The sequence below is a fragment of the Equus asinus genome, chromosome 7 (genome assembly GCF_041296235.1).
Source record: "Equus asinus isolate D_3611 breed Donkey chromosome 7, EquAss-T2T_v2, whole genome shotgun sequence".
Lineage (NCBI taxonomy): Eukaryota > Metazoa > Chordata > Mammalia > Perissodactyla > Equidae > Equus > Equus asinus.
Window position 1 is genome coordinate 77,461,594 of NC_091796.1, and position 23,622 is coordinate 77,485,215.

Consider the following 23,622-nt stretch of genomic DNA (forward strand, 5'->3'; position numbering starts at 1 on the left):
ACTTACGGGGTAGTGTTAAGGAAGGAAGACCAGATAGTTTTACAGGCCTTTTGAGTTCACAGATGACATTTTTGAAAAAGAAGAGAAGCCAGGGAAACCCAGTTAACTCTGAGTACTCTTCCCTTGGAGCCATCAGACTCTAACTCTGGGAAAGAGTGTGGGTTAGAGGAGCCATGGCCTGATTTCAGTAATACATCTAAGATGGAACAACTCACTTTGAATTGCCCAGGACTGTCATGCTTTGCGTGAAAGTCTCCTGGAAGCATGCTCTTCTGCCTCCATTCCTCCCCTTGTTACCAGACATGATTCAAATTTCCTCTAAGCCCTGTGACTTTTCCAGAAAGCAGCTCTCCCAGCAGCAGAGAGAGAGGAAAAAAAACTTTCCCTTATTATTCTTCCAATAATGAATTCCTGCTCTGAGTGGGCCGCGTCCATGTGTTTTCAGTCAAGTGCTGATGGCAGCCTTGCTGGGGGACATTTCCAAGAGGCTGTGGACATAACAGATGAGGGCTCATATTAACAAGAGCTGCTCTCGCTTTTCCTTCCAGTTCAGGCTCCCGAGTCCTGAAATCAGAAAGGGAAATGATTCACGAGATCTTGTCACCGAACAAACATGGCTGCCACACCTCTTTGCTCCTTTTAACTAGTAAAACATCATGGTTTTAAAGCTTCCCTCTGAGGGATTTGTAGAACTGGATCTTAGTAACTTAAAAAGGACTTTGCTTTCTCAGACCAAACCAGTTCTTTGTAGATCCCAAGACCTCCTTTCTTCAGGACTCAAAAATAGTCTTTGCCTACACTGACATCATAAGAACAAAGGGAGAAATTTGGTCACACCATTTTCTGCCTAAAACCTAGTCTCAAGGACACAAGATGCTTCCAAGTAAGCAGTGGTGGTAGGCCACGTTTGCCTAGGGAACCAGCTTACTCATTCACCTTGAAGCAAATGTCTTTAGATAATAATTCAGTTTCACCTTACCTACATGGAACTTGTAGAAACAGTTATAGCTGGGTTCTTTTGATTGAGAAAAATCACTTACCTCTGGTAAAAGGGAACAGGTGTCATTAAGGATACAGGTGGCCTAGAACTGGAAAGCCTTGAGGAGACAGAGGTAGCCCTGGGGATTCAGTACCTTGGAGTCTCTGCTTCTCTCTGCATTTCTACCTGAAGCTTCTCTCTCTCCCAGCAGATGCGCCCTACAGACTGTGTACTTCTGCTTACTCAGAACTTCAGCTTGCATGTGGCTCATCCTGGTCTCTTGAGCTCCTCTCTACACCGCAGCCTTTCAACTTCAGTTCCCATTGGCCTTTTCCCTTGGTATTTCCTAGTTAAAATTCCTAAGAGACAATCTCACTGGCTCAGCCTCATCTTATTGTTTTGTCTCAGATAATATCATTGGTCACTAGCCAGCTAGTCAGTTGCGGACTGAGGCGGAGGAGGTGAAAGTATGGCTGCCTAAGCAGCAGCAGATGTGGGCAAGGCAACTTCCATGAGAGGGCTGCGAGAGGGTGAGGCAATGATGACTCCAGTGCACTGTTTGTGCCCTTAACTGGATTGCTACAAGGACACTCACTCTCTCTTGCTGCTTCTTCCCTTGTTGTCACTGTAGACTGATCTCTCCTGTCACAGCCTAGTCCTCCATTACTGCTCATCCCCTGACCCCTGACTCCAGTATCCTGCTTCTCTCCTTGTTGAAGTGCCCAATCACAGAGGTATAGGACAAGTGAGTGGGAAGGAAGAGCTCTTAAAATTTATTTGATAATATAAGGAAGATTGGGAAAGGTGTGGTATGGAAGGAGGAATGGAAGTAAAATCCTTTCTAAGCTAAAGAAAATCCCGTTTCCACCATGGGACCAGAGCCACTTTCCTCTTTCGCTTAATCTTTGGAGCACTTTCCCTTTCCCTGAAATCAGGCATCAGTAGAAGCAAGAGAAACTTCCACTGGGGAAGCTTGACTGAGCCTTGAAGGAAGATATTCTAGCTCCACTAATCCCAAGACCTTCTTCTGACCCCTGTGAGGATCCATAGTCCCCATCCCAGACCCTCCCCTTTGTCCAGCCAGCCTCCTGGAGTCCTGGTCCTAGATCCCTGAATAAGAAGTCCAAAACTGTTTACTTTCAAACTAAGATTTAGAGCACAAGTTCTGTTCGGCTACGGTCTTTGCCAATCGTGTTCTCTCGAGATGCCCAAAGCTATTCATTGGCAGTTTTCACAATCTTCATGATATTTTTGGAGGACTGGTCATGTGTGCTGTTGTGGTATTTCAACTGAGTCAGAGAAACTGCTTTATCTGAATTCACACGTCAACTAGAGGGCCGGGGAAAAATTGGATCGTGATAGTGGCTTTGCCTTTTGTTCATTAGAGACTGTTGCCTTTATACCTCATCAAGTGGTTAAAAGGCCAATCCAAACCGTCTCCATTCAAATGTCAGTATTTCCACGTTCTTTTCAGTGCACATGAGGCTAGAAGTGAATTAGAAGCAAATCTAAACAACTCTATTTCCCTGCCCTTTCCTGAGTTCTGAGTTTGTCAGTGTTGATTAAATCTTTGGTCAAACCTTATCCTGTGACTGACACTTTTATCTACTGACTAAAATCGCAAAGTTTCCCTAGGAGCCTATTACGGCAGACAAGGTAGTTCTGATGGTGTTTCTCAACCTGCCGCTGTGGGATTCTAGAGCCAGTTCCTCTGGATCATTTCCAGATCTCTGCTTATTCCATTTAGAATCTGAGGTTGAAGTCTGTTACCATTGGCTGTCCCCTAGGATCTGAGAACTCATCTAGGGTTTGTCCAGCCTCTCCAACACCATCATCCAAACTCTACAGTCATCGCCACTCTAACAGCTTGAAAGCGATGCAAAGATGGAGCAGAAGCCAGTTTGGATTTATCCCAGTTCTCTAGGCCCCTCTGGGGTTAATCAGCAACCACCTATCTTCGTGTTAATAACATAAGCTTCTCTCACTAGAACACCTGGAGGAAACCCATAGGAAGGCTTAGGATGAAGCCAATTTTGCAGTAATTATTCTGACCATCACTCGTTTTAGCTGGGCTTAGACTCTCCAGACAAAACCAGCTTGCCGAGCCTAACCAAGCAGCTGGATGGATCTGCAGTTCTCAATGTTCCTTAAGCTGTCATGGGCCTTGCTAATACTTTCTATGCCCACATCTCAGCTCAAAGTCTCCTTCTACTGTGAACTTCAGGCAACATCTCCCTATTTTAGGTACACGGGGTTTAGTGAAATGTCCTGAGTGCATCTCACTGGTGGAATTCTTTAGTGGCATCTTCCCAGCCCTTTCCCTGCCCTCCCAGCCCATGCTGATGGTGGTATTCACACTTCTGGAGAAATAATAGACCTTCTTAATGGGGATTGCTCACCACTTTTCCTAGTAACTAACCCAAATGGCCTTGGGTGTTAGGTGATTGCCTGTGCAGGGTGAAAGGGCCAGGGTCTGGGAAAGTGGACAGGGTGGATGGGGTACACATGGAAAACAGTTCCTTGCTGTATTCGTCTGCAAAGGCTGCCATAACAGAACACCACAGAATGGCTTAAACAACAGAAATTTATTTTCTCATAGTTCTGGAGGCTGGAAGTCCAAGATCAAGGTGCCAGCAGGTTTGGTTTTCCTTGAGACTTCCGTCCTTGGCTTGCAGGCGAACACCTTCTTACTGGGTCCTCACATGACCTTTCCTTTGTGTGTGCTGCTAGTGTCTCTTCCTCTTCTTATAAGGATCCTAGTCTTACTGGATTAGAGTCCTGCTCTTATGACCTCATGTAACCTTAATTACCTCCTTTTAAAGGCCCTGTCTCCAAATACAGTCATATTGGGGCTTAGGGCTTCAACCTATGAATTTGGGGGGGGACACAGTTCAGTCCCTAACACCTGCCATAACTCTGTTTCCTTCAATAGATCCTTTCCCATCCTCTGATGCCGCCCTTCTAATCCTGAGTGGGAGAGAAGTAGATACTGGTCAAGAAATGGCAGGTGTGACTCTGTGCAGTCTGTTTGAAAATAGCTCCGCTAGGGAGTGAGGGTGACTGAGGTAGACAGAGTGAAAAGAGAGATGGATGGATACATGAAGGGATGGTTGGATGGATAGACAGATGGATGAATACATGACTTAGGTAGTACATTGACAGCACCAGGACAGACATTACGTTCTATTTCTTTGAAGTTGTGGCTTTTTACAGTACAGGGGCTGCAAATTCAAATGTCATGCTAGACAGCTAACAGAGTCCTAAAAGGAGGCCAGGTACAATAATAGGGAGTAGTGGGGACTGTGACAAAATGGAAAAAGAACACCCTGCCTAAAGGGGCAGCATGTGCTCAGCTCCAGCCAATTGTTACTTTGTGGGATGCCCACCTAATGTTGCCAGAACCTCTGACTTTTTAAGGGAAGCCAGAATCTGGATTTTCAGATGAAATCTTTCTTTAAATAAATCTTTAAATTATGGCAACTAATGCAAAAATTATAAAATACTGTGTGGGTCAAATAAACACATTTACAGTCTGAAATGAATCCTGGATGCTGCCAGATTTCTACTCTTAGAATACTAGAAAGGTGTCTGTAATGTCATCACGTGAGGAGGTGGGTGTTCAGGAGCTCGGGCTCATGAGTACACTGCCTGGGTTCATGTTCCAATCTACCACCTACTAGCACTGTAATCTTGGGCAAGCCACCCAGGTAACTCACAGTGTTGTAAAGATGAAATTAGTTAATCCATGTAGTGCCCAGAACAATGCTTGCTGCCTAGTAAGAAAGCAATAACTGAGCCAGAATTATTAGGCAGCATCACTAAACCTTGTGGTTTCCTCATCTGTAAAATGGGGGCAACACTTGCCTTTCCTAGCCCCCAAGGGATTGTTGTGAGAGTAAAAGAAGAATATACGTGAAAGGGCTTGCCAAGAGGGGCTTGCGCGTTGCTGAGAAATATAGCATGCGTTGCTCACGTTACTGTGCCTAACAAGGAGGCTCAGCCTTCCCAGAGCAGGGCTGGGAATCCCTGGGAGGAGGAGGTCAGCAGTAATTAGAAGTGGTCCTGTGTCCTTCTAAGGGTCATTTGGCCATTTTGGTGTCTTAGAATTTGGTGAGTTTTGCTTTCTTATTATGAAATTTTAAAACATTCAGAAAAGTAGCGAAAATAGTATAATGAGCACCCAAGTACCCTTGTCTAGATTTAGTCATTGTTAGCATTTGCCGTATGCGCTTCATCTTGGTGAGTATTCCTGGCAGAGATAAAATCAAGGAGATGCCAATGATTGAGGCCTACCCGTACCGAGCAGGAGCTGAGAGCCTGCACTACCTCAGGGAGTCCTTATTTTTGCAAGAAAGCAAGACCCAGTCAGCTGTAGATGGTTGGTTCTTTTGGGATAGGACCCCAAAGAAGGGATTTTGGGCAAGATAGTTTGTTTTAGATGATACCTTCGTACCACCTTAAAGAAAGTGATATAAACTGGGACACAGATTATTTTATTATTTATAAGATTTTCATTTATTGCTTTTTAAGGTTTTTTTGCAAAGAGAATGTATTCATGTATTACTCATGTAATTGAAAACTAAACATTTCTAAAGAGACTTTCCTGTAGAAATGTCTCTGGCATAAAAAATTCAGGAGTTGAAACTGCGGTGGATCTGTGAGAAGCCCAGTCAAATCACGGTGATGAAAAGAAACGGTGGTCGCTGAAAATGAAAGGTTTTAGGAGCAGAAACACTCAGACTGAAAGGAAGTATATGCCAATTATAAAGGGCTCTTTCTGTGAAAGCGTTTAAAAGAGTCTCTAAGACATATTGCCCCATTTCTCAGCAGTAGCCATTACTGCATGTAAATGCGAAGGCTTCTCCCTGGAAAGGATGTCTTACAACGTGAAAGCAACTAAACTTTGCTTTAAAATTCTATTATTCAGACCCTTCATTAATTTAAGCTGACATTCCTCCTCAATTGGGGCAAATCATCAAAGCTTTATTGTATTGAGAACCTTGAATTCAGCAACAAAGAGTGTGGGCTTTGGAAGGAAGGGAGGGCGGAGAGCTCCTGAGAGCAATGAAGGGAGGGGAGGGGAGGGGAGGGAGGCGGCAGGAAGGAGGGGGAAGGGGAAAGCCTGGAGTACTGAGAGGCCAAAGGGAGAGGGGAGGAGTTAGACCAGCAGAGATAAAATGTGGGGGGACAGTAGACGGAGAGGGGCTTCGAGGGGCCCTCTGCCGCAAAGCTGCCCCTTGAGCCTCCGTTGATCAACATGGTAGAAGCAAAACCAGCCTGCAACTTTGCCCTCACCGCACAGTACCTGGCAGGAAGTCAGCCCCACGGGCCTGAGGCCTGCAGCCCCAGCCCCCACCCCTCCCCACCCCCCCCCGCCCCGTGCCCCCTCCACCAGCCGAGCCTGGCCCAGTTGCACCTCCACCCCAGGCCATCAGCAGGGCTCCCTCTTCCTTTCCGGTGTGATTTACTGCAGGACGATGATGTGGGATGTGCTAGGTGGAATGTATTGGGTTCATTGTTGAGGCAAAGGCAAGGAAGGGGCTTTTGAAATGTGAGGACCTGGTCCACAAACCTGTGCTGAGCATCTACGACTATGCTAGAATAAAATAAGATTTGTAATACGAACTTTAAAGCGTAAAGGAAAACTGGGTTTTTCAATGTGTAACTTTAATAAATAAAATACCAATTTGGAAAACCAAAATGTGTGCCTGGTAGTCCTTTCTCTGCACTGAAACAGTCCTCAAGGACACGAGAAAGTCGTGTGGACGCTGTGGAGCAGACAGCTCCTGGTGTCCAGCAATCCATCCGAGACCAAGCCAGGGGTGGCTGCAGGACTTCAGTCCCCGGCCCACCACCTTCCAGCTCTGTGCCCTCAAAGAACCCCTGTGACCTCCCTGAGTCACAAGTTCCCAATGTGTAAAATGGGGATAGAAGTCATCTGCTTAGTCTTCATCCAAAGGGGCCCATGAGGGTGACCGTGTGGAGAAACCGGTGATTTTCCAAACTTCCCCAGCAGCCTGAACCTGGGTTACTGCGTTGACCCGCCCTTCCAGTTGAAGACGAATCAGATTGTGCCACTCCTCTGCTCAGAACTCTGAAGTAACTCCTTTACATTCACACTGAAAGCAAAGACCCCCCTCCCTCCTGGAAAGCCTGACATGCTCAGCTGCACCTGCTCTCCCACCTCTCAGTGCTCACCTGCTGCTGCCACCCCGGTCTCTGTGCTGTTCCTCCTGTCACCAGGCACCTTCCCCTCAGGGCCTTTGCCCTTCTGAACCTTTGCTGGAATGCTAGCTGACACCCTCACCGCCTTCCCCCAGATATTGGCATGACTCCCTCACCTCTACGTTTTTTGCTAAAATGTTACCTTCTCCATGAGACCTACCCTGTTTAAATTGCAGCCCACTCTCCTTACCCCCATCCTGCTCGACTTTTACTTTCCCAAAGCACTCATCACCATCCAGCATAATAAACAGCTCATTACGTTTACCGTTCATTGTGCATCTTCCTGGCTATGGTGGAAGCTCTAGGGCAGGTGTCTCTGACTGGTTCACTGAGGGTCCTAAGCACCTAGAGCAGTGTCGGGCACATCGAAGGCACTCCCTAAGTTGGATCTTAAAGGTCCAGGGCATAAAGCTGATCTAAGAAGGGCTTCTCCAGTTGAAGGGGATATGAGCTCAAAATCTCTCCCACCATCCCTGCAGGCTCTCCATGGAATAACTCTTGCTCCAATGAGCAAGTTAGAAAACTGCTGACATTTGTTCTCATACATAAAACCAGTTTTGAAGCTATAATGTGCTGTGTAATATCAGGTCCAGGGGCCTGGCACAAGGGTTCTCACGCACAGCATGTGCCCATTTGGTAGAGATGGCAGGAGAAGGTGGGGAGCAAAGATCTCAGGATGGAGCCTTGCTGTCATTCAGGTCTCCATTCAGCCATCACCACTCAGCAAAGCCTTCCTTGTCTACCCTCTCTTTGTTCCACACAACATGACTGTAATGATTTCAGGCTGGACAACATTTATAAGTGTGTTTGTTGAGCAGCTACTATATGGTGGGCAGTGTCTGTGCCCAGATCACTACATAAGTGACCTCATGAAACTGTCAGCCTTTTAACTGTGGTCTCTCCAAGACCTCATACCAGGCCTGGAACAATCAATGCTCACTTATTTCCCTAATAACCCTCTGAATCAGGTACCATTAACCCCATCTTACAAATACAGGACCAAGGTTCGGGTTTAGGTAGCTTGGTTACTGTTGTACAACTAGTGAGTGGCAGAGCAAGCTCCAGTCACTCTGGTTCTGAGAGAAAATGCAGGTTAGACCATCCCTCCGGGGTCCCTCAAGCAGATCTGTCTCCTGGCCACACCAGGAGTCGAGGGGAAGGGTGTTTTTTTCTCCTGTCTTTCTCTTCTCCACCTGGGCTCACTTCCTCCCTGAGTGCAGTTGGCTCACCTGGAGGGGCCTCCTGCCATCTTGTGATTAATGGGCCTGCCTTTCCCACCCTCCCTGGCTGGGTAACCCCAGAGTTAGCAGTGGTTCATCCTGAATCATAAATCATGTTCTGAAAGGCATCGCAACTTTGTGCTCATAATCTCCCTAGAATTTAAATTCTTTGTGAAGGTGGTTTGCTTATGAGTGAGTGATGGATTCATCAAGTCTCTCCCTTTAAGAAGAATCTGGCCGATATTTGCTGGGTTCCCCTTGCCTCCTCCGCAAAGACAACCCTAGATAGTCCATTTAATGTAGCTAAAATTGTCCCAAGGCCCCCACACTCAGTTTCCACTCTGGCCATACTAAGGAAAAGCTCTAGTCATGTTGTCTCTTTACATAAACAGAAATCACTTATAACTAGCACGTTCACTGTGCTCTCTCTATACCCACTCTTAGCTGGGATCTTCTTCCTTAGCTACTGCTGAAGTGTAGCCTGCCAGCTATTTACACTGTATAGGGACAAAGCAACTTAGTATATGTCCAGACCTATTTTATGGAAGCTGAGAGGTGGCCTCTGAATCTCTAGTTTCCAGAACTCCAGCCCTGGGAGAAAGCATCTCTAGAAAATTCTGGTTTGATGCCAGATTAAATTTTCTTTTGGAAACTTTTGAGTTTATTTCAGAGTTGCCCTTAGAGGCAATGATGAACTATAGGTGCCAGGCAGGTTTTCATTTTCTGGGTGCTTTTTATTTCATCTAGAACCAGTAGTGGCCTTTAGAATCTGCTTCTCCCTCTCAGAGACTCTTTTTGGAGGTTTCATGTTCAAAGCCTTTAGGTTGGAGAAGCTCAGGGTGAGTTGAATGTCAGAAATGACTGAGTCCACCAGTATTGCTCTATTAGTAAAAGGCGGGAGCGGTTCTTCAGTTGTGTGGGACTGTTCTGTGTATGGGAGGACATTTCTCCCTCCTGCCTCATCCACAGGATGCCAGGTAACCCTAAGAACCAGAAGTGCCTGTAGCCTGTATTCCAAACACTCGTGGTTGAAAAGTCCCAGTGACAGCAGCTCTGAAAGATGACGAAGCAGGGGCAGAAGTTCTGCATTGGTGAGGGGTCAGTCTACCCCCAGGGGTACCCCTTCCCAGTGGAAGTTACTTCCCACTCTTGTTGCCAACAATGACCTTTGTCTGCCTTCAAGTCTGGTCTTGATGAGTACTATTTTAATCTCTGATTTCTCTCATATAAAACTGTGGGCAGTGGGAAGGAGAGGAGGAAATCTCAGAAGGGTCCTGTTCCCTGGAATGACTTTCTCAAGTTAATGATTGAGAGAGTTTACTAGATGCAAGTTCCCAAGCCCAGCAATCAGAGTCTGGGATAGAAGAGAGAGAAACAAACAGATCCACCAGGACCCGAACATTGGGCTGCAACGTTGTCCCCACCTGCCGCCTGCATCAGTCCTGACTTGCAGGTAGATCCCTGAGTACTACTCCTCTGCTGCCCCACAAGGCACGGCGGGTTCTCTCTCATTTCTGGAAATATCAACATTCTCTGCAAGGTGCATGGCCAGAGTCAGGATCTTCTGATAGGGCAGGGATTCTGTAACTTCCCAGAGCCTGGAAGAGCATGACTGACTATCAAGAACCATCCAGAGAGGCTGTCAGATGAATCACTGTGTCTGTTCTTATTCTGCTCCTTGTTTCTCCTGGGCATGATTAACCACACACGCCAACGCCCCAGCCTACGGGCCGTCGATTCCAGCCCTGCATCCCGCCCACCCGTCTTGCTGGGGCAGTGCTCTGTGCAGCTCTCAGCACATCCTGTTTGTTCAGTCCCCTTTGTCTCCCTCTGGAGCAACAGGGAGAGAGGATTCCTCTGAGTCCCTTGGCTTTGGGCTTTGAAATCAGATCCTGGCACACCTGATTACACTCAATAGCTGGAAATGGTAAGGATGTCCGATGGGCAGAGGGCTCTTGTTTAAAGCTCTGCACACCAGGAAGGCAGGGGCTGGGTCTCCTCCTCAGGACTGCACTGGAGGGGGCAGGATGCTCTGGCAGGAAAAGCAAACAGTGAACTGAAGGGAAATTCACTTGAAAAAGAACTGGGAGCGCCGTCCGTCCAGCAGTTTGTGAGCCGACCCTGAGGACACAGAGTGGGGCTTAGACTCACCCCTTGCCTTGCACTTCCCCGATTGGGAAGCTTTGAGTTCCAGGAACCATCTGCCTGAGGGCCAGGAGCGCCAAACCTCTCGGTCCTCCTTTTTATGTAGAAGTGTTGCCTCTGAGACCTTGGCAAAGGGAATAAAAACGTAGCAACTTACTGGCCACCGCAGTGGGAGCCCAGTGGACACTGGAACATTAAAGGGCAGCTCCCGTGCTTCCAAGGCCCCGCAGTCTCCACACACTGTGAGCTTTCCAGCAGAGGGGCCACCCTAATGCACTAGTCCAGTGGCTTGAGAAGTTAGGAAAATTTCATAACTACAAAAAGTTATAAAGAGCATCCTTGCACCCATCCTGGCTTAAGAAATGAAATGGTACTGATGGCAGGTAAAGCCTCCATTGTCCCCCCTGAACCCATCCTCTTCCTTGCCTCTCCAACGACAACCTCTCAGTCATTCTGGGCATTTCCTGTACATTCCAGTGAGGTTGTGGCCTTCTTTGGGGCAATTGCTTAACCTTTCTGAGCCTCACAGTCTTCATCTGTATAAAAGGGCTATTGACAGGATTAAAGGAAATGATTTATGATAAATATTTGGCTGTTGTTCTCAAGAAAAGGCCAAAGTCAGCAGAAGGAATTGGGTCAAATGCAAGACCCTTCCCAGCCTGGCCCTGACTTGCCCTGACAGCCTGCTCTCCTCTCTGCAGCTCTCTCCAGCCTTCCAAATGCCCCGCTCCCCAGATGCACCACCTGTTTCCATGCCTTTGGGCCATTGCGGATAGTGCGCTTACATACTTGAAATGCTCGTCCTCTGTCTCAGTCTTCCTTCAACTCTGGGCTCAGATGTCACCAACTCTGGGAGGCCTTTCCCGTCACCCCAGGAAGTGACTCCGGGCGTTCCTGTGGCTCTCTACCTTTGCCTGAGCACTTGCAGTGTGGCCATGACTTTCCCAGTGTGCCTGCCCTGCTCTCTCACTGAGCTGCAAATGCAGCAAGGACAGGGACGGGGTCTCCTCTGGCCACTCTAGCCAGTAGCCTAGCCAACTGCCTGCTGGCACATGGCAGGCCCATGTTAAGTGAGTGAATGAGTGAGTGCATGAATAAACGACAACTCAGTCATCGGACTCACAGCATTCTGCCCAGTTAACAGGGAAGTCCCCATGTCCCCAGTTCTCCTTAGAGACATTTTTCTCTTCTAAGTCCCAAAACGTCTTTGTTCTGGAAGCACAAAACTGAAAGCTCTCTCTAGATTCCTCAAATAAAAGTTGGAGCAAATAGAATGGGAGAATGAACTTTCTTCCTCTATAACTTCAACAAACAACAGTTTCAAAGAGAACCCTGGATGGGTTTTACTCAGACCTTGAACATCTTTTTCTAGGTGTCTTACCATTGTGTTCTTTTTCTTCTTGCAGCCAGTAGAAATTCTTAAAGACATGGAAATGTACAAACTCATTAATGCTGCCTGGAAAATCTGCTTTACCACCACAGAGACAAATATTGGGAAAGATCACTCTGGCTATTAAGGCGTTCTCACCCACACCCATTGTTCTCTGCTAAAATGTTTGGTTGCCACTGTACAGACTCAGCTTTAGTCATGGAATTTTAGAGGATGTGTCTCAGAAGTGGGATCAAGAGCAAGCCTGACAGTAATCTGCACCAGGAGCCAATTCAGTCCCCAAGCACTTACAACGGGCACACGGGTCGGCCCAGGAAGGAAATGTGAAGTGAGAGTGAGAGCAGGGATTGGGTTGTGTGTACACAAGACAGAAGTCGATTTTTTTTTTTACGTTTCTAACTTTTATCATGATTTATTATAATTTTTAGGTGAATGTCACATAACATAAAACATTTTAAAGAGAACAATTCAGTAGCAATTAGTACATTCACAGTGTTGTGCAACCACCACTTCTATCTAGCTCTAAAACATTTTCATCACCCCAAAAGGAAACCCCATCCCCATTAGGCAGTGCTCCCCAAATCCCTTTCCTCTCAGCTCCTGGAAGCCACCAATCTGCATTCTGTCTCTATGGATGTACCTGTTCCGGAGTTGACATAGATAGAATCATATGGTATGTGGCCTTTTGTCTGGCCTCTTTCCCTAACATAATGTTTTTGAGGTTCATCCACATGGTATCATGGATTATTCCTTTTATTGCTGAGTAATACTCCATTGTATGGATACACCACATTTTGTTTATCCATTCATCCATTGATGGACATTTGAGCTCTTTCCACCTTTTAGCTTTTGTGAATAATGCTGCTATGATCGTGTGTGTACAGATATTTATTTGAGTGCCTATTTTCAATTCTTTCGGGTATATACCTAGCAGTAGAATTGCTGGGTCATATGGTAATTCTATGTTAACTTTCTGAGGAACTGCGGTCCTGTTTTCCTGAGTAGCTGAACTGTTTTACATTTCCGCTAGCAATGTACGAGCACAGTGTAGATCTTATCCTTCCGGGATTCACACTCTAACGTGGTCTGAGGACTCTCCAGGTCTCAAGGGCTATGTTCTGTGCACACAGAACTCACAGTCTATGGGTGAAGATGCAAATTCTTCACAGGGATAGGGAAGAAAGTGGAGCCCTCAGTACAAGTTGAAGGATGGTCCAGAGCAGAATGGACTTCACCTGTCTCCTTGCCACCCATCCTTGGCTAAGCAAGGAACAGACTTGAGAATTTCCTTGTCTGCCACGTCTTATATTCCCTTCTTTCTGGTCCATCTTCATTACTACCTGTTCTCAAGACTATTGGGTCACAGTGGCTTTTCCAGTAAACATGCGGGACTCTGTAAGGACGTGAGCCGGTATTTAGAGCCCCCACATTTGTGAAAGCTGAACTCTACACATGCCACTCATCAACATGTGCGAGCCAGAAATAGGAGGAACATCTTTAAAGAGAAAGCTACAAAAGCAAAGTTATTAATAGTAGCTGTGGGGGAGAAAGGCAAGGCCATCAGCAGAGCCCGCTGAATTAGACTCCTCAGAGGGAAAGGGCACAGAATTGGGTTTTTCTTGAAACCACTTAGAAGGAGCTGAGGCCTATGTTAAATCTGTATATAAGTATTATTTGATTGGAAGAATAAAAAATACTGTTGTATTGTAATCTTTCTTTCCTTACCGTCTTGTAGCTCAAGTGTCAGCAATTTTGGGGGGAAAGTCTTCCTGAAAAAGGCCTGGGTGCCCCTGGGACAAGGTCCTTTCTATTAGACATGGATCTTTATGGCTAAACAAGGGGCTGAAAGAGGAAACAGGGAAGGGAGGAGCCTCAGGGGAGCAGGGCCCTGAGAAGGGAGCCAGGCCAAGGAGGCCTTTGAGAAAAGAGAGGAGTCGAGTCTCCTGGATGTTCCATGTGGGTGTGGGCCCCCCGGAGGATGGCGAGGAGAGGAGGAGAAGGGGAAAGGTTTGAGCACTGTGAGAATTCATGCTTCCTGTGGGGCTTGGCAGGAAGGAGACTCACCATACCATTTGGAAATAGGTCTTCACAGCACACTCATACGCCTTCAGGGGCACAATGGGCTTTGAAATCCCAGTGTATCTGGCTAAGAACAGGAGGCCCCAGGACACAGCTCTGATTTGAGCCCTGCCGTTGAACACAGGGGAGTCTCGGCTTTCCACAGGGCAGGAGGAGCTGGTCTTCACCACCTGCCAGGACATAAAGAATGAACAGCCAGATTATATTCTGATAATCTTTTGACCCCATTCCCTTTTTGGGGCCAAGTGGAGAACCCGTGACATCAGCATGGAGAGGAGTGACCTTCCTCACCAGCCACAAGTGAGAGCTCTCGTCTTGACTTTTTAGTCATAATCCAATGGGACATTTGTCAGGATCAGTGGGTATGGTGGGCTGAATGGTGGCCCCCCAAAAGATATGTGCACGTCCTAATCCCTAGACCCTGTGAATGTGACCTTCTTTGGAAAAGGACCTTTGCAGATGTAACTAAGCTAAGGATCTTGAGATGCGATCTTCCTGGATTACCCAGGTGGACTCTGAATCCAATGACAAGTATCTTATAAGAGACACAAGAGAAAGAGGCCCAGAGACGTAGAGGCAGAGACTGGAGTTCTGCAGGCCCCGCCAAGGAATCCCAAGAGCCACCAGAGGCTGGAAGAGCCAAGGAAGGGTTATCCCTGAGAGCTTTTGGGGGAGCTTGGCCCTGCCGGCACCTTGATTTTGGACTCCTGGCCTCCAGAACTGATAGAATATATTTCTGCCGTTTTAAGCCACCAGGTTTGTGATGATTTCTTGCAGCAGCCCCAGGAAATGAATACAGAGGGTTTGCATGGAGAGATGACGTGACTGGAGAGCGAGAGAATCCGGAGGTCTAGAAAACCCAGTTCAGGGCCTGGGTTTGCTGCTGGTGTCTGAGGGCAACTTTGTTACCCTTGTGCTGCGAGTCTGTTTCCTCTCGTGTTCCTCATGTGTTTGCTCCTCATGGTTGAGAGCGAGGCTCACGGCTCACTCGAGGATGCTACTCAGGATCGGAGGAGGTCAGATCAGACCCTCACACCTATATGAAATAGTGGTAATAGTAATGACCACACTCTATAGACCGTTTAACACATGCTGGATAATTTACATTCGTTATCTTATTTGATCTTCAAAACAATCCTACAAGGGGACTATTCTCATGCCCATCTTACAGATGAGCAAGCTGAGGCTCTGAGAGGGCATGTAGCCTGTTCAAGGTCATTCAGTGAATGATGATGGAGCCAGACCTCAAGCCCAGGTCTACCTACACTTGATCCGCAGCAGTACCAGAGACTCAAGCTCCACAGAAACAGTCAGTCCAGTGTCCTGCGGCGCCCCACAGCACCTGGCTGGCTGATGAGAAAGGATTTGTTTATTTTCTGAATATTAGCACCACTGGCGCTACAGTTTGAGTGATGGATTGATTGAGATTAAGGTTGCTTCAAGGACCTCATTAGACCCTGCCAACAGCAGACGGATGGCAAAACATTCACATTCAGGGGAAAATCTTGTCAGAACTGATACTGATCAAGCACCTCTCAGGCCCAAGGCTCCGAGCCCTTCTCCCCTCTCCACCACACTGGGGGAAGAGATGAAACGCCTAACCAAGTGGCCTTTCCTATGTGAGAAGCTGGGCAGTCCACAAACATCCGGGCATAACTCACTCGCCCAGGCGGGACTGAGAAGAGAGGAAACTGGCTGGAGAGAGAAGCTCTGGAAAGGTCCTGTCTGGCACTGGTTCGTGTGTGGGGCCCTCTCTTTGTCAGGATGGACTCGGGCACGCTCTAAGTGCAGGGAGTCTCTGTGGTTTCACAGGGTCGCGGTCATAGTTTTGGGGGATCTAGGCTGATCCCCGTCTTGCTGCCGCTTAGACTGCGGTGCAGCTAACATGGCAGCCTCTTCCCAGTCCCTCCGGCATGCCGTGTGGGAAGGAGTGCAGGAGCAGGGAGCCCGACCAAGGGCCTGCAGGTTTCCTCCCACGCAGACTTCTGTGCAAGATAAAGTCAGGCAAGGCTGGGCCACAGGACAACAGCATAATAAATTCCCCTCCGGCCTCCTCCCGGCTCATTGTTCTGTTGCAGGAGTTGTTTTGAGTACGATCAAAAGGAAGGAAGAGCACTGGGCTATCAGGCTGGGGGAGAAGGATGCTCTCCTCGCCACTGCTGTTGCCCTTGGCCACCCTGATTTTAAATATGAGGAAACCAAGGGCAACGTGCAGCCTAACCCCAGCTGCTGAGGCCCAGCGGCCACGCCGAGGCCCCGCCGAACCTCTGGGGACACAGCAACCTGTCCAGAGCCACTGACAGCAGCCCTGGTCGCACAGGCCTTGTCCTTCCACCGAGGCCAGGGGGCTGGGAGGCCCGAGCACAGGGTCAGCGGTGGTGTGGGGCAGGAGCCGCAAATGTCCCCTGCTTTACCGCTTGGGCTGAGAACTGAGGCCCGAGGCCACAACTGTTGGAAATAATAGGCCATAAAAGGATCCTCCTGAGTTTGGCTGGCCTAGAGCCTACCACTTAAGGCAGTGAGTGGCCCAAGATCTCGGGAAACGGAGTCAACTTCAGGACTGGTGGCCTTGCTAAACTGAGCCCAGTGTCAGGCCTGGGTGCGGGGCGGTGTGCCCCATGGTCCCCAGCACTGGATTCCTGCAGGGAACTAGAGCAGAAAGCATGGCTTCCTTCAGCCCCGACTTTAGAGGCCGAAGGGCAGAGTGAGGGTTCCTCCTGACACACTCGCAGGCTCAGAGGGTCCTTGGCTCTCTCGGATGCCTACCCTGCCTGACAGCCAGAGTCTGATTTACCAGGTGCCGGCTGCAACGGCCCAGTCACCTTTGTCTGGGCTAGAAGCCATGTCTGAGCCATCAAAGGTGCCTGGATGGGGGAGGACGTCAATGTGCTTCCTCAACCAGAAAGGTGGTTTGAGTTCGGCCAGAGCAGCCCAAGCAAAGAGCAGAAGCCTGTCAATTGAAAGCTGGGGCTGCTGGGAGGTCACCCCACAGCAAAATGAGAGCCATTATCAGTCTCATCCCAGCCCCAAGAAGGGAGAGCCTTTGAAGCCACAGACAGGCTGAACAGAACTTTCCACCTGAGAGACGCTGGAGCTGGGAGGTCAGGCTGCATGCAGCCCCCACAAAAATGGATCAAAGCCTGCTGCAGAGGGAGGGGCCCACAGCTGCAGCCCCGCTCCCCCCATGGGGCCTCCAGGGCTTTCTGAAGGCAAGTGGGCTGCCTTTGCAGGGGCCTGTGGGAAAACCCAGCGCAGATGCCCTGGGCAGCCAAACCCCTGGGGACTGCTGGGAGAGGGAGAATAAACCCCTCAGTGGTCCTGAAAAGAGAGGGAGGGAATTAAACACACAGAAAATGCTGAGACCACCCACCTGAGGAGCGCCTACCTTTCGGAAACAAATAACTCCAGGCTTCCCAGGCGCACTTCTAAGAGAACAGACAGACTGAGCAGCGCTTGGGGCTGCATGGGGGGGGGGGGGGGATGGGGGGGGATTTGTGGAAATGTGGGAAGCCTGGCCCTTCTAAGCATCGGAAGCTTAATTTAAAGTGTGTTGGCCCCTGCGGTGCCTATTCAAGTGTTTGCTTACATCCCCTCTCCTCCCTGTCCACCTGAGAAACAGCAAGAAGCCCGGTTCAGGCAGGGACAGAGTCCTCTGTGGATGCCTTCAGTGTGCTTCTCTCAGACTGGACAGCTGTAGCTGCCAGGGAACATTCTAGGGGCCTCTTCCAGGCTGGATCCGGGGGATGAGGGCACCTGTGAGGAGGCCCTGCCTTGGATGCTGTGTTGGACCTGCCTGGACTGGGCCCTCTGGGACAGCCTCGGCCCACCCTGCCTGGCCAGGTCCTCTTCCCTTCTGCCAGAAGCTGGCCTTTGGAGGCTGGGCACTTCATGGAGCCCACAGTGTGGTTTTTCCTGAAGTGGGTGCAACAAAGCTAAGCCACCTCCACTGTGCTCTCCTTCTCAAAACAATGGGAAGGTTCTGTTCTTCTCCTTCTCGGGAATGGGTTTGGAGGGAGGGTGGAAGGGGATAGTAATGTGGAGGCCTTGGAGGTATTCGGGTGGAGGAGGGGGTGTAGGGAGGAAGTGGGCTGCTCAGGAGCACCGGGGGAACCTGAGATGAGAAAGTTTCAGAGCCGCGGGTTTAACCAGCTGGCATTCTTTCCAAGATGGATGAAGAAGAACCAGACAGAGGGCCTCAGGGAGGAGAAGCAGAACTGAGAATAGAGGCATCTCCTCTGTCTCCGCTCCGGAGGTGGGATCCTAAAGAGGGAGCCTGCTAGGAACTACTGAGCTCCCACCCACCACTCACTGGGAGATTTATACCTTTTTATTGCTTCACCCAATGAGATGGCTAGGATTATCTCCATTTTAGAGGACACAAAACAGCGATTCTGAGGGGTGACTGAGGCTCTCTGAGGACACACATGGAACTGTTGAGCTGGAACTCAACCCTCAGGTGGCCTGCTTTCAAAGTTCATAACATTCCCCACTCTTTCCAGTCCTGCCCTGCCTCTCAGGGCTAGGCATATGTTAGTAGATGTTCCATAAATATTTGTTAAATTGAACTGAACTGAGCAGCTGAATGCATGCAGGCCTCTTCACCCTGACCAAGAGGAGTCCTTTGAGGGTCCATGTTATAGAAAGAAATTCTCTGAGGCATCAAATAAAACCCTGCTCTGAGGTGCAAGGAGGCTTTTTTTGAAATTAATACCTCATAAAGTTTACGCGGACCCCCAAAAAGAAAAACAGAACGGACCTAGAACAATAAAAAAGCAGAGTAGGTAGATAATAAAACTTCCCAGCGTTGTCTTTCATCCAGGAAGCACAAAGCATTCACAGGCTCTAATTGCATCTTCATCTCCATGGCCCTCTCTAAAGTCGGCAGACACACGGTAACAGTAACCCTCCTTGTAGGCATGCGCAGAGTTGGGTACCAAAAGCTTTAGCAGGTCTCCCCGAGGCAAACAGAGCACAGAGCTGGAAGTGGGAGCATAGCCTCTTTCCCCAAACCCGTGTTGGATGCTACCTCCAGCTCTGTTTCTTGACTCAGCAAATGAAACCAAGTTCTTCTTTGAGAGGTTTGGGGGCAAGGGGCAGACTGATGGGGGCAGAGCCGAGGAATTAGGCCTCACTTGGGCCTGCATACAGTATAAATCCCGCTTTGCTTGCCTACATACATGTTCTTTAATTCAGGCACATGTTCATTTGCATACATTGCTGGGTGCCCACAGTCACAAGGGCACAGAGGCCTGGGCTGGGCTACTCACTTTAGGTAGTGCCACACCAGACCATGAGACCTCTGGTGATGAAGGCTGCAAAACAGTGTCTGGGCTGACGCCCATCCATGATGGTCTGGGAGGATATGCTCCTGGTGGACATAGGGGATATTGAGGCTCAAACAGCTGGAGATGGGAAAAGGGACTTCATTGCAAAGGAATTACCCTTTTTTTGTCAGTTCACATCCCACCATGTCACTTGGCTTTGATAATATAATAATAATAATTGCACATGGCCTGTCAGTGGTTCTCCTTTGCCAAATAGCATTAGGCACAAATTCCCTCACTAGACCCTGAAGCCCCTTCATAGTGTGACTCCATCTGGGACCCCAGTCTTCTTTATTGCTCCTCTCCTAATTTCTGTGCAGCAATTCTCAATCTGTGGGCTACAGCCCTGTGTGGGGCCATGGAGGTTCAGCGGGAGGTCCCTAACTCTGTATACCACACCAAGTAGGGGCAGCAGCCTGAGTCAGTAGTGTGTAAAATTAAGGCTAATTTGAAAGCTGTTTGCCATTGTGTGTTTTCTGGAGAACTGAAGTTCAACAACTATTACGAAAAGAGGCCTGCATTGTGGTAGTGGTTTTCAAACTGGGATCCAAGGAACCCCTCAGAGAGTCCCTGAAGTATAGCCAGGGGGAGGGTCGAGATGGAACCAGGGCAGATGGGACCACCCTCCACACACACACACACACACACCCCTAACTCCTCCCCTCCCCTTGTAACCAGGGCAACTCTGCTTTTATCACTTTTGCACACTGGGCTCTCTAATAAGATTTTATTTGAAGAAAGGACTCTGCTGGGGGAAAGTGGAGCAGAGTTTACAAGCAATGGCTGAGCGTAAGTACACATACTTCTAGCCAGCCCCTTGCCAGTGTCCAATGGAGCACAGTGAGAAGTCTGCCCAGCCCCGTTGTGCATACCGTGAATAAACTGTGGTGTGTGCATGATGCAATGGAAGGCATTCCATCTGCCCAGACCCACACAGTAAGCACCCTGGGTTTGTCAGTTTCTTAGATGCATTAAGTCCATCTGGCTGTAAGAAATTAAAAAAAAAGAACTTTTACATTAGCCGGTCCTATCGTCAACGCAAAGACGGTGTCCCTTTGCATGTGTAGTGCAACATTTACTGCTGTTGGGGAGGGGTGGTGAGTCTTGGATGTGCCAGCTCTTCTTGTGCGCCAACATTCCCGGGGAAGAGTGGTCTTTCGGGGCCCATTTTCATCTCCTTTAGTTTCCACCCGAATTAGTCTTTGCTCATTTGGCTGGTGCCTCCCACCCAGGCCTACAGAGGACACAGTTTGCCCTCAGGCAGCCTGGGCTTAGAATAAATGGGAGTAATAAGAGGCGGCAATGCAGGACCCTGAGATAGGACTTCCGGAAATTCTTCAGCTGGCCCCCATCCTCCCAGCCTGGTTTCAGACAGGGTAACATCCCTGGTCATCCAGAACAGCGCTCGTGAGTGTGTGAAACTCAAGCGGGAGATTGGAAGGGATGCCTTTGTCCCTGGTTTTCATTCTGCCATCCACACATACTTTTAAAGAGCCACCTCCCCAACACACAGGCTCAGGGTAAATGCTATAAAATGGATGGTAAACCTCTCTGTTACATGAATGCCCCGTTAGAGGCAAATGAGAAACAATGGCAAGCAGACCCAGGCCTGTCATGGCTATGACTGAGCCAGTTGGAATGTGGCTCTGTGTGTGTGTGTGTGTGTGTGTGTGTGTGCACATATACATGGGAATATAAACATACTTGGCTCTGAGTCTCTGTGTGCTGGGGGTATGCTGAGGGGGCAAAAAGTTCTGTGTGTGTCCGAGACGGTGACAGGGAGCACCCACACACCTCAATGCTCAAATTTGTAGATATAGGGGAATCAAGGGGAAGTTTTGAGAATGGGAGAGTGTCTGTGCATAAGCACGTATCTCTGCTCACGTGTGTTGGGGGAAACTGAGGGGAAATTTTGCGTTCGGGGGTGTGCACATGCATGGTGGGTGTGCGTGTATTCAAGTGTGCAGAGGGGAAGCTGAGAGAGAGTTTTGAGAGTCTGTGAAAATTCTCAGTTAGAAAAAAATCTGGCAACTCCCCACACCGCAGGTTGGTACGCATTCATGGCTTGTGAAGTTCATTTCCTGTGCTAGTTACCAGCCCTTGTTTACACAGGACACAAAACACGATCTGAAACAAAGCTGTAGGTATCAGAGGTGAGCTGAGGGAGAGTGTATTTCGAGAGGGTGGGAAAGGAGAGAGGGAGGGGTCGCTGTTCTGTGTCTTTTGAAGGACCAATGAAATCAATTTTCAGTATTCATCCACAATCCCCACCCTTCCATGCCTGGGAGGGAGAGAAGGTAGAGCTCTAATTTTAAAAGTCTGTCCTCTTTCATTGCTCTGAAGACATTTTGGCACCCAGTCTGCTCAGCCAATAGCAGCTGGACATTCTCGTGTGTTTCTGCGGTTTTGAACTTGTCTGGCTGGCTCCACTCTGAGCTTTAGGGTGCGAGTCCAGCCCCAGGAAGTGTTTATGGGCTTTCTCACTCGGCTTTCTTCTGGCTTGCCTTTGTTTGGTGGCACAGAAGGGGAGAGCTTGACTTAAGCCCTGTGTTCTTTGTGTGAGGGCCCCAGATCACACACAGTCCGCGCACTGGCAGCCACAGCGAAGTTGGGGATTTGGGCCCAGCACCACCACGGCATGCATGTGGGCAGACGCTTATGAACCCCTCAATCTGGAGAGAAACTTCAGTCTACAAACAAACTCCTTGGCGTGTGCCCTTCTCAGAGTCTGTCTTGCCAGTGTGTTCATCCATGTGGCACCCAGCTCATAATAAACACTCAGTGGCTGCCAATTAACCATGGTGCATTCCATTCCATTCAAGGGCCGCAAAGCCATTACCAGAGCCAACGTCGCTCTTCAGCACAGCTCAGGTCCTTGCTAGATCAGGAGTCTGAACGCCCTCACGAGTTCCCCTACACCTGTTTGAGAGTCATGAGCCTTTGCTTTTCCTCTAGTCTGGACTCAAGGAAGCAGTAGCAAAAATCTCCTGGCTGTTGGGTTCCATGGAGCAGAGAGCCTGAACCTATCAGGAAACCAATTCTAGACAAAACAGAACTTTGAGGATTACACCCGCAGCCCTAGGTGCTGGTGGAAGAAAAGAGTACCAATCAATATGCTGGGAGGCTCCCTGGAAGGGAGAAGCCAGAGAAGCCATCCATTGTCCCCTATCAGGCCAAGGTCGAAGGCCTGCTTAAGGCTGTTTCTGAGCACAGAGTCCCTATGATGGTGGGACACAAAGATGCTGATGGGGTCATTCCCCAGGCTTTGCCCTGGTCCAGTGCAGGACTTCAGTTGTTTATGGTGATAGGAGTTTGCCTGATACTCTCATACCTATACCCTGCTCATACCTATACCCTGCTCAGCTGGACTCCCTCCTTCATCCTCAGGCAATTCACAGCCTCGTCCCTTGGAGACCACTGAACAATAGCAGAGTTCTGAAGATTGAGACCCATGACTCCTCAGTGAAGTCTGAAACTCCTTTGAGGCACTATCTAAAGTTCAAGGAGAAGCTTGCTAAAGAAAAGGGACCAGGGAACAACAGTGGAGATGGAGACAGTGAAGGAGGGACCGTTACCCTTTATAGGAACTCTTGGCTTCTATTCACTGGGGACCTTTACACAGAGTTCATATTTCATGCAAGCTAGTGTGGCACTCTGTTGATCTGTTATTTTGTTCATAGCCCAACATAACCACCTTCCAGAGTGTTGCAGGTCACTGTGACTGCAGCCCCAGGGGAGGTCCTTCTTGGCTGGAAGGGTCTCCACCTGGAGCCCGGGCCTGGCCCTGAAGGAAATAGGCTCCTGTGGGAAGAGGCCTGGACTTGCCCATGCTGCTCCAAGGCAGCAGCTTTCTTGGTGTCATCCGTTTGCCTGCCAAGACTAGTCTCTGGGAGGATGCTGATTTCTCAGGCTTCCCTGCCTGTCCCCACAAGGATGCCAGCAATTAGTTAGCCCCCAACAGCTTGGAAGGGGGCCTGATTGCATTTCCAGCCAGCAGCATTTGCACCAGAGGTTCTTCGCTCGGGTTTCCTTACAAACAGGTTTGCTTTTAGGGAAGGGTGGGGTTCTCCTCCCGCGTCCTCCCCAAGCACCGCATGTGCCCCTCCGTTGCTGTGCCTGTGAGGCAGTCATAATCCTCCCCTTCCTTTGTCTTCCCCTGCTAGCTTGGAAGTTCCTGAAGCCCAAGGGCTATCTTAGAGGCACTAGAGAGCTGGGGGCAGCCTGGGGTCCCGATGGAGTGACGGTTGCCCTGGGCCCAGA

General features: G+C 49.1%; 1 protein-coding gene across 12 annotated transcripts in view; it reads left to right on the forward strand.

Moving 5' to 3' along the window:
• Nucleotides 1–23,622, forward strand: part of RAD51B (RAD51 paralog B) — a 638,238-nt gene that overhangs the window by 553,393 nt on the left and 61,223 nt on the right. Inside the window, exon 14 of one of the 12 annotated variants that reach the window (XR_011504639.1) lies at nt 1,191–7,911. The exons of 10 other annotated variants lie outside the window; for them this stretch is intronic. The gene's annotated coding sequence lies outside the window, so the exon portion shown is untranslated. Of the gene's footprint in view, nt 1–1,190; nt 7,925–23,622 lie in introns of those variants that run through there. One more of the 12 variants, XR_011504634.1, reaches the window with a different exon arrangement.